General features: G+C 45.9%; 2 pseudogenes; both read left to right on the forward strand.

Moving 5' to 3' along the window:
* The first annotated feature begins 6,989 nt into the window (after positions 1 to 6,989).
* Positions 6,990 to 7,108, forward strand: LOC146391740 (5S ribosomal RNA; annotated as a pseudogene).
* An 892-nt stretch (positions 7,109 to 8,000) lies between these two features.
* On the forward strand, positions 8,001 to 8,109 carry LOC146391741 (5S ribosomal RNA; annotated as a pseudogene).
* The last annotated feature ends 646 nt before the right edge of the window (positions 8,110 to 8,755 follow it).

An 8,755-nucleotide genomic window follows, 5' to 3' on the forward strand; every position in this document is an offset into this window, starting at 1 on the left:
GGTTTTTTACCCTGACTGCCACATACAGGACGCACTTCGTCATCTTACCACACTAACACACATACAAACTTTGATGCATGCTTTTCTCTACACAGTGTTTTACTTGTGACTTTCGAGTGTTGCGCTGTCTTTTGACAGTTGAATGTTGCACACAGCTTGAAGTGTAATAGTAAACTGCTTTCTCACTTATTCTTCTGTAGCTTTCTTGCAGTTTGTTACAGCTATTGTTAAAATTATTAACCATTAAAAGCTTTTTCAAAAGAACAAGGAAAAGACTGGACATCTGAATTGTTTCTTTATTTTTAAATGGCATGTCAGAAGTGAGTATGACTCCTTGAGGATCTTGAGGGTTTCAGCATGAGCCGCCTTTTTAACGTCACGCCACAGCATCTCAATCGGATTCAGGTCAGACCAGGCCACTCACAAGTCTTCATTTGTTTTTCTTATGCCATTCAGAAGTGGACCCGCTGGTGTGTTTTAGATCAATGTTCTGCTGCAGAACCCAAGTGTGCTTCAGTTTGAGGTCACGAACAGATGGCTGGACGTTCTCTCTCAGGATGTTTTTGGTAGACGGCTGAATTTATGGTTCCATTGACCACAGCAAGTCTTCAAGGTCCTGAGTCAGCAAAACGGCCCCAGACCATCACACATCCACCCCCATATTTTACTGTTGGTTTGATGTAAAATACTGTTAATTTTACGTCAGACGTAATGGGAGACACGCCTTCCAAAAACGTTTGTCCTGTCAGTCCACAGAGTATTTTCCCAAAAGTCTTGGATCATCAAGATGTTCCTTTTGCTCAGGAGTAGGTTTTTGGCTTGGATGAGTTGTTGCTGTGCTCTTGGGGTAATTTTGGTTAAATTTCTTCCACCTTTCTGTGGCGTTCAAGGAGACGAAGACTTTTTTTGTTTTTGCAGCCCTTCTGTCTCAGACGCCGTCTGATGGTTATGGGGCTGCAGTCAGCATAAAATGACAATGAATCCACATATCTGCACAGATTTGGCCTTTTAAAGGCATGTGGTCTGTTAAGAGATATATTCTAAAACACTTCTTCAGCAGAGGATCAGAGAGGAGAAACACACAGAATTTCTTGCTAGCAAGGGCAGCCTCCAGAACTCACACTCCAAGAGTGAGGCTCAGAGACTAAGCCCTGAGTACTGCCCTGGTCTTTATTTATATGCTTCAGTGAGCGTTTGTTCCATACATTGAAATGTGGAGGTGTACGTGTGTGTGTGTGTGTCTCAGAGTGTGACCCCATAAATGACTTCCCTACACCTGCTGGTCTCGGAAGTCCAGCAGTTCATCAAACCAAAAGGCACTTAGACTAAGACAGATATAGCTACGTTAATCCTACCGTAAAACAATAAAACAAGGTACAACCTTTCCCATGCTCCTGGGATGTGGGGGTGAACGCCAGAACACCCTGGAATGTTACAGACCTCCTAGGATGAGACATTCTTTCAATATGCCACCAACTATATACTTCTAAACACAAATGATTACATGCAGTATTCTACCATATGCAAACTTATATCATTAAAAGACTATACTGACTACTAAGTACAATTTTCCATTGACAAGCACCAATAAAGGTGTAGTTTATGTCTATGAACAGTGAACACCTGTGTGCACACCTGTGTGGATCAGCGCGCTTGTATTCAAAAGGTTTCCCCATGTAATGATCTGCTAGAGGATGTAGAGAGCCATAGCCCCGTCCCCCAGGGCATGAAGCAGGCATGGAGGAGATCCAGGCTCCAGACATCCAGAGGCCCCAGAGTGCGAGAGCCCAAGGAGGACCACCGGAGGGGCATCCGTGCCACCCTCCTGGGAAGAGCTGAGGAGAGCCCCAGATGAGGGGTCACCCAGTAGCCACGGAGCAGAAGCCAGAGGGGGCTGAAGTGGCGTGCTCGCCGGCTCTGCCGGCAGCCAGTTGTGCCAGAGTGAACTGAGCCGCAGGCCCAGAGGCCGGAGGCCCGAGGGTCCCCTTTGCCCCGGAAGAGGCCTGACCGGGCAACAGGCACCAGGCCCTGCCAAGTAGTCACCGGGAGTGAGCTGGTACATACCTGAGCGCCCAGCCCCGGACACCAAGAACCACCAACCCACCGACCCCTGAGGGCATCAGTTCCCGGCAGGGAGTGTGGTGAGGGGAGATAGGCCTTTGGAGGGCCTGGGAGTTCCCAGAGAGGTGGAGTGTAAGACCCGACCTGACATATCGACACAGACAAACTCTGTACATAAGATGTAAGGGCGGTGGCCACAATTCAGGGATGGTCCTGGTGTTTCACTGGGATGCTCTCTCCACATTGCAATGTGTTTATTAAACCCACTTCAAATCAAGATCACTGGGTGTGTTGCAGGTTATTGTTAACATTTCCACAACAATGTGTATATGTGTTAGTAGGATTAATGCATTTTTTGTTTGTGTGTGTGATTTTTGTGTGCCTCTCCTCCTTGCAGTGTTTCAGACACTTTTCAATTCTCCACTCAAAGGCAGTCGCTTTTCCTCCCCAGGTTCCTTAGCCCAATTTGATCTCCCACACTAAACAACAGCGTTCTTCCATGTCTCCTCCCCCTCCTTCCACTGTAGTCTCGTCTCCCCCCCTTGCAGCAGTCCATTGCAGTCATTTGTCTTCAGCTTTGTCCTGTGTAATCCCACTGTCTCTGTCTGTTTGGTCATGCAACATGCAGCACCTGTATAAAAAAGGCCAAAGCAGACTGTACTTCCTCAGGAGCAGCACAGCACAGAAGGACTCATCCAGGCTGGAAAAACGAATCAGGAAGGCTGGCTCTGTGGTCGGCATGAAGCTGGACACTTTGGTGACAGTGGCAGAGAAAAGGACATTAAAGAAACTGCTGGACATTATGGACAATGCTGGGCATCCTCTGCACACGGTGGTAAATAATCAGAGGAGCCTATTCAGCGACAGGTTGCTTCTCCCAAAGACAAGAACCAACAGGCTTAAAAACTCCTTTGTCTCACACACCATCAAACTGTTTAACTCCTCGTTGGAGGGGAGAGGGAGGGGAGACAGGAGGACAAAGGAGGGCAGGAACAACTGAGCTGTAGTGCTTTTTTTTTTCAACTGTGCAATATTTGCAATATTCTTTTATATTTGACCTTTTTTGTGGGGCAAATAATATTGACACCAGTCATTTTGTGTTTTTCTGAAATGATTCTGTTGTTGTGTACAAAATATTAAAAAAAATTAAGCTATAGGGAAATCCTCTGGTTGAAAATCCTGTTTAAAAAAGCACTTGGGACAATTGTGTTGGTGACAGCTTTTGTTATAATATCAATAATATTTCTATGAATATGGGATACTGTTACATGTTTGCATAGACTTTTGTGGAATATGGAGACACTCCTGGCATTATATGAGCAAAGTGAGACTCATTTTTTAGGGTTGGTGGAGATGAGTGTGAAGATCCAAACAATCCCTGTCAGTGATGGAGAAGCTTTGATGAAAATATTTGGTAAAAAGTTCACCAGCATGAAGGAAATGAAGTTTCAAACTTTCCTTAGGAGGAGCCCAGCACGCCTGCTTAAAGAAACGTAAGTGTGGCGATGTGGATGCTTGCAGCGACTGCTGTATAGAGGCCATCCTGCTACACATGAAACACATCAGAGTCATAATTGTTATTTTAGTCACGTGTTTGTTTATTATCCTTATTGTTTTATCTGGGACTGTTTGCAGACATCTCAGAGAGAGGAGACACCAGCATCTGAACAGAGACTCAAACCAGCAACCTGCAGCTCCCTGCTTGGCTGCTCCAGTTTTCTCCTCACTCATGTTGCCCACCAGTGATTTCTAGCTGCCCACCCACACAGCAGGCTAGAATATGCGCTGAGCCTCAGCACCCAATACTTGGACATGTTTTCTTTATTAAACAATGAACCAGACCCCAAAAAGTAAACAGCTGTCATTGCTAGGCAACGGGAGCAGCATTTGGAGATGCAGCACCTGACATTCCTGACCATGTGGGCGGAGCATGCATGAAATGGAATGTTTAGTAGAACTGTGCAACACAAGCACTTAGTTACAGCATGTTTCATTGTATCCAGACACAGCTAGAGACACATCTACAGCAGCATCTCTGTGCAGGACAAACGACAGTTGACGAAGAAAACATCAAAAACTTCACTCCTCTACAATACGTTGGTTCCTTTGTTTAAAAGGCCAAAATGAATGAAGGGAGAACGAGAAGAGGATCGGCGAGTGCTTCACCTCACAATACAGTACAGCTGATTAACCTGCAAGAAGAATTTCAAATGATACAGGCTGAAAATGTCAAATTAAAAGAAGAGGCAGAAAAATCAAGAGGAGAAGCTAAAAATTCAAAGTTTGAAACTGAAGTAGTATTGCAGGAATTACTGCATGTGGGTCTCAAACTTAAAGGAGAGAAAATGGGAAAACAGCACGCAGAAAACGAGAATGAAAACATGAAGAAAGAACTGTTGGAAGCTCAAAAAGCATTGGAGGAAGAGAAAAGCACAGCACAAGAAGCCAAAAATAAATATCAAACTGCAAAGAAGGAGGCAGGAAATGTGATGCAGGAATTACAGGAGGTGCAGGAAGCTTTTGAAGAGGAAAAAAGGAAAATGCAGTTGGCAACACAAGAAGCTGCAAATGTAATGGCTGAAGCTGAAACACTAAGGAAGGAATTACTGCATGTAAAGCAACAACTTCAAGAGGAGAAAAAACGTAAACATGAGGCAGAAAATGAGATTGAAAATATGAAGAAAGAATTGTTGGAAGCTCAAAAAGTGTTGGAGGAAGAGAAAATTAAAATACAGGAAGCAAAGAAAGAAATGGAAGATACAAAGAGTTACACTCAAAACATGAAGAAGGAACTGATGAAAGTGCAAGAAGAACTTGCAGAAGAGAAAATTGAGGTGAAGGCATTCAAGAAAGAAATGAGCGGCTCTGCGGTGACCAAGAAAGACTGCAAAGACGCACTTAAAGAAATACGAAAGCACAAAAAGGAAGCTAAAGAGCTCCTCAAACAGAAAGTGAAACTGGGCAAACAGCAGCTGAAAGAAAAATTTAAAGATGCCGAGGAGCAGCTCAACAAAACCTTAAAAGAACTGAAGGCAAAAGAAAAGAAAGCCGAGGACAGGAGGGGATTCTGGAGCAGACTGCTGAGAAAGAACTGATCCAGCAGCATCAAGTTTGAGGAGATCAATAGTTTCTTCCTCCTTCCCCCTCTCTCCACCTTTCTTTCACCCCATCCTTCTTCTTGGGACGTTTGTTTGTTTTTTTAAAAACTCTAATCTAAATACATGTACTGAAATACACAAATAAAATTGCCATAACTTGACCTCATGTTGCCTGCTTCTTTTCTTGTGTGTCTGTGGATGTAAAACAGTAACACACTTTCTGCTCTGTGTCTTTAATTGTAAATAAATGCAATATGTTTTCATTTTAAAATGCAGTGCAAAAAACTTCTGCTCTAAATCTTTTTTTTTTTTAGCAAAAAGATTTTTTTTTTGCCTGTTGTGGAAGTTTTCCATTTAAATAAAGCCTGCAGACGAGCGGTGAGCGGTAGCTAACATTCTTTAATCAAAACACACAAAGAACAGACGAGCAAGCTTGATGAAGTCCCTGCATGACCGCGGGACAGACGGTCAGCAGAGTCTCCCTGAGCCTAGCATGGCTCTCAGTTAAATACCTTCTCCAGGAACAAAAGGCAGTACACAGCTGTTTCACACCTTAAGGTTCACACTGCCTTGCTACCTACCAGAGTCCTCAAAGAGACAAAAGACTCTTCCTGTGGAGTTGTCTGCTTCCCCCAACTTCCTTACTAGACCCCCAGCATTTGTCTTACTGTATGAGTGTGAGACATGTTAAAATCCAGTGGCACCAAGGTATCATACAATAAAATAATGTGATTAATACATAAGTAAAAGAAATTCCTATACATGCCCCTTCCTGATTTCTTATGTTTTAACATGTTTCTTACACTTACATGTTTCCAATTTCAAATGTTAACACAGATGTTCAGAGTAAATACAGATTGTAGTTTTTTAAATGATGATTTCGTTTAGTTTGGGGAAACAGCTCTCCAACTTTACCTCATGTAGAAAAAGTAATTTCCTTCTAAACCTAATAAGTGGTTTTGTCATCTAGCAAGAACTGCAATCAAGCATTTGCAATAACTAATAAAAAAAGCACTTGGGACAATTGTGTTGGTGACAGCTTTTGTTATAATATCAATAATATTTATGTGAATATGGGATACTGTTACATGTTTGCATAGACTTTTGTGAAATATGGAGACACTCCTGGCATTATATGAGCAAAGTGAGACTCATTTTTTAGGGTTGGTGGAGATGTCAATATCAATAATATTTATATGAATATATTTATATAATACATTAACGACATTGCTTTTGGCTCTTTACCAATGTCTTGTGCTGCTAGCTGAGGCCACCTACAGCACACCAGGGCCTGTGACTCTGGCTAAGGCAATCTACACCACACCAGGGCCTGAGTTGCCGGCTGGGGCCACCTACACCACACCAGGGCCTGTGGCTCTGGCTTAGGCCATCTACACCACACCAGGGCCTTAGTTGCTGGTGAGGCCACTTACACCACACCACGGCCTGTGGCTCTTGCTCAGGCCACTTACACCACACCAGGGCCTGTGGCTCTGGCTGAGGCCACTTACACCACACCAGGGCCTGTGCTTCTGGCCGAGGCCATCTTCACCAAACCATGCCCTGTGCTGCTAGCTGAGGCCACCTACAACACACCAGGGCCAGTGCTGCTGGCCGAGGCTAACTACACCACACCAGGCCCTGTGCTGGTTCCTGAGGCCATCTTCAAAAATCCAGAGCCTGTGCTGCTGGATAAATGCTAAACTGAGTCTTTGGGTTAGGGTATTAGGCAAGCATGCAGGCAGGGTTATAGGATTGTGTTCGTAACTTCAGGTACTTGCCACCTCATCACTTGATTCCATAAATTGAGACATTGTGCGGGGCCCAGGAGCTTACGGCCATACCACCCTGAGCACGCCCGACCTCGTCTGATCTCGGAAGCTAAGCAGGGCTGGGCTTGGTTAGTATTTGGATGGGAGTCTCCCTGGGAATACCTTGTGCTGTAAGCCTTTCATTTTCATGTCATTGAACTGCTTTTGATCCAGAGAAGGGGTGTATTAAAAGACCCGAAGCAGCTGCCCATTAATGAGGGCACAGTAATGACATTGCTTTTGGCTCTTTACCAATGTCTTGTGCTGCTAGCTGAGGCCACCTACACCACACCAGGGCCTGTGACTCTGGCTAAGGCAATCTACACCACACCAGGGCCTGAGTTGCCGGCTGGGGCCACCTACACCACACCAGGGCCTGTGGCTCTGGCTTAGGCCATCTACACCACACCAGGGCCTTAGTTGCTGGTGAGGCCACTTACACCACACCAGGGCCTGTGGCTCTTGCTCAGGCCACTTACACCACACCAGGGCCTGTGGCTCTGGTTGAGGCCACTTACACCACACCAGGGCCTTTGTTGCTGGTGAGGCCACTTACACCACACCAGGGCCTTAGTTGCTGGTGAGGCCACTTACACCACACCAGGGCCTGTGGCTCTTGCTCAGGCCACTTACACCACACCAGGGCCTGTGGCTCTGGTTGAGGCCACTTACACCACACCAGGGCCTGTGCTTCTGGCCGAGGCCATCTTCACCAAACCAGGCCCTGTGCTGCTAGCTGAGGCCACCTACAACACACCAGGGCCTTAGTTGTTGGGTGAGGCAAGTTACACCACACCAGGGCCAGTGCTGCTGGCCGAGGCTAACTACACCACACCAGGCCCTGTGCTGGTTCCTGAGGCCATCTTCAAAAATCCAGGGCCTGTGCTGCTGGATAAATGCTAAACTGAGTATTTGGGTTAGGGTATTAGGCAAGCATGCAGGCAGGGTTATAGGATTGTGTTCATAACTTCAGGTACTTGCCACCTCATCACTCGATTCCATAAATTGACACATTGTGCTGGGTCCAGCAGCTTACAGCCATACCACTGTGAGCAGGCCTGATCTCCGAAGCTAAGCACGGCCGGGCATGGTTAGTACTTGGATGGGAGACCGTCTGGGAATACCTGGTGCTGTAAGCCTTTCACTTTCATGTCATTGAACTGCTTTTGATCCAGAGAAGGGGTGTATTAAAAGACCCAAAGCAGCTGCCCATTAATGAGGGCACATTAATGACATTGCTTTTGGCTCTTTACCAATGTCTTGTGCTGCTAGCTGAGGCCACTTACACCACACCAGGGCCTTAGTTGCCGGCTGGGGCCACCTACACCACACCAGGGCCTGTGGCTCTGGCTGAGGCCATCTACACCACACCAGGGCCTGTGGCTCTTGCTCAGGCCACTTACACCACACCAGGGCCTGTGGCTCTGGCTGAGGCCACTTACACCACACCAGGGTCTGTGCTTCTGGCCGAGGCCATCTTCACCAAACCAGGCCCTGTGCTGCTAGCTGAGGCCACCTACAACACACCAGGGCCAGTGCTGCTGGCTGAGGCTAACTATACCACACCAGGGCCTGTGCTGGTTCCTGAGGCCATCTTCAAAAATCCAGAGCCTGTGCTGCTGGATAAATGCTAAACTGAGTATTTGGGTTAGGGTATTAGGCAAGCATGCTGAGGTAACTCCTCTGTTAAAAAAACAGAATCTTGATCCTAGCTCTGCTAGTAATTACCGACCTATTTCAAAATTGCCATTTGTAAGTAAATTACTTGAAAAAATTGTTGAAAAT

This window comes from Perissodus microlepis, chromosome 3, assembly GCF_051167445.1.
Source record: "Perissodus microlepis isolate ML-2025 ecotype Zambia chromosome 3, ASM5116744v1, whole genome shotgun sequence".
Taxonomy (NCBI): domain Eukaryota; kingdom Metazoa; phylum Chordata; class Actinopteri; order Cichliformes; family Cichlidae; genus Perissodus; species Perissodus microlepis.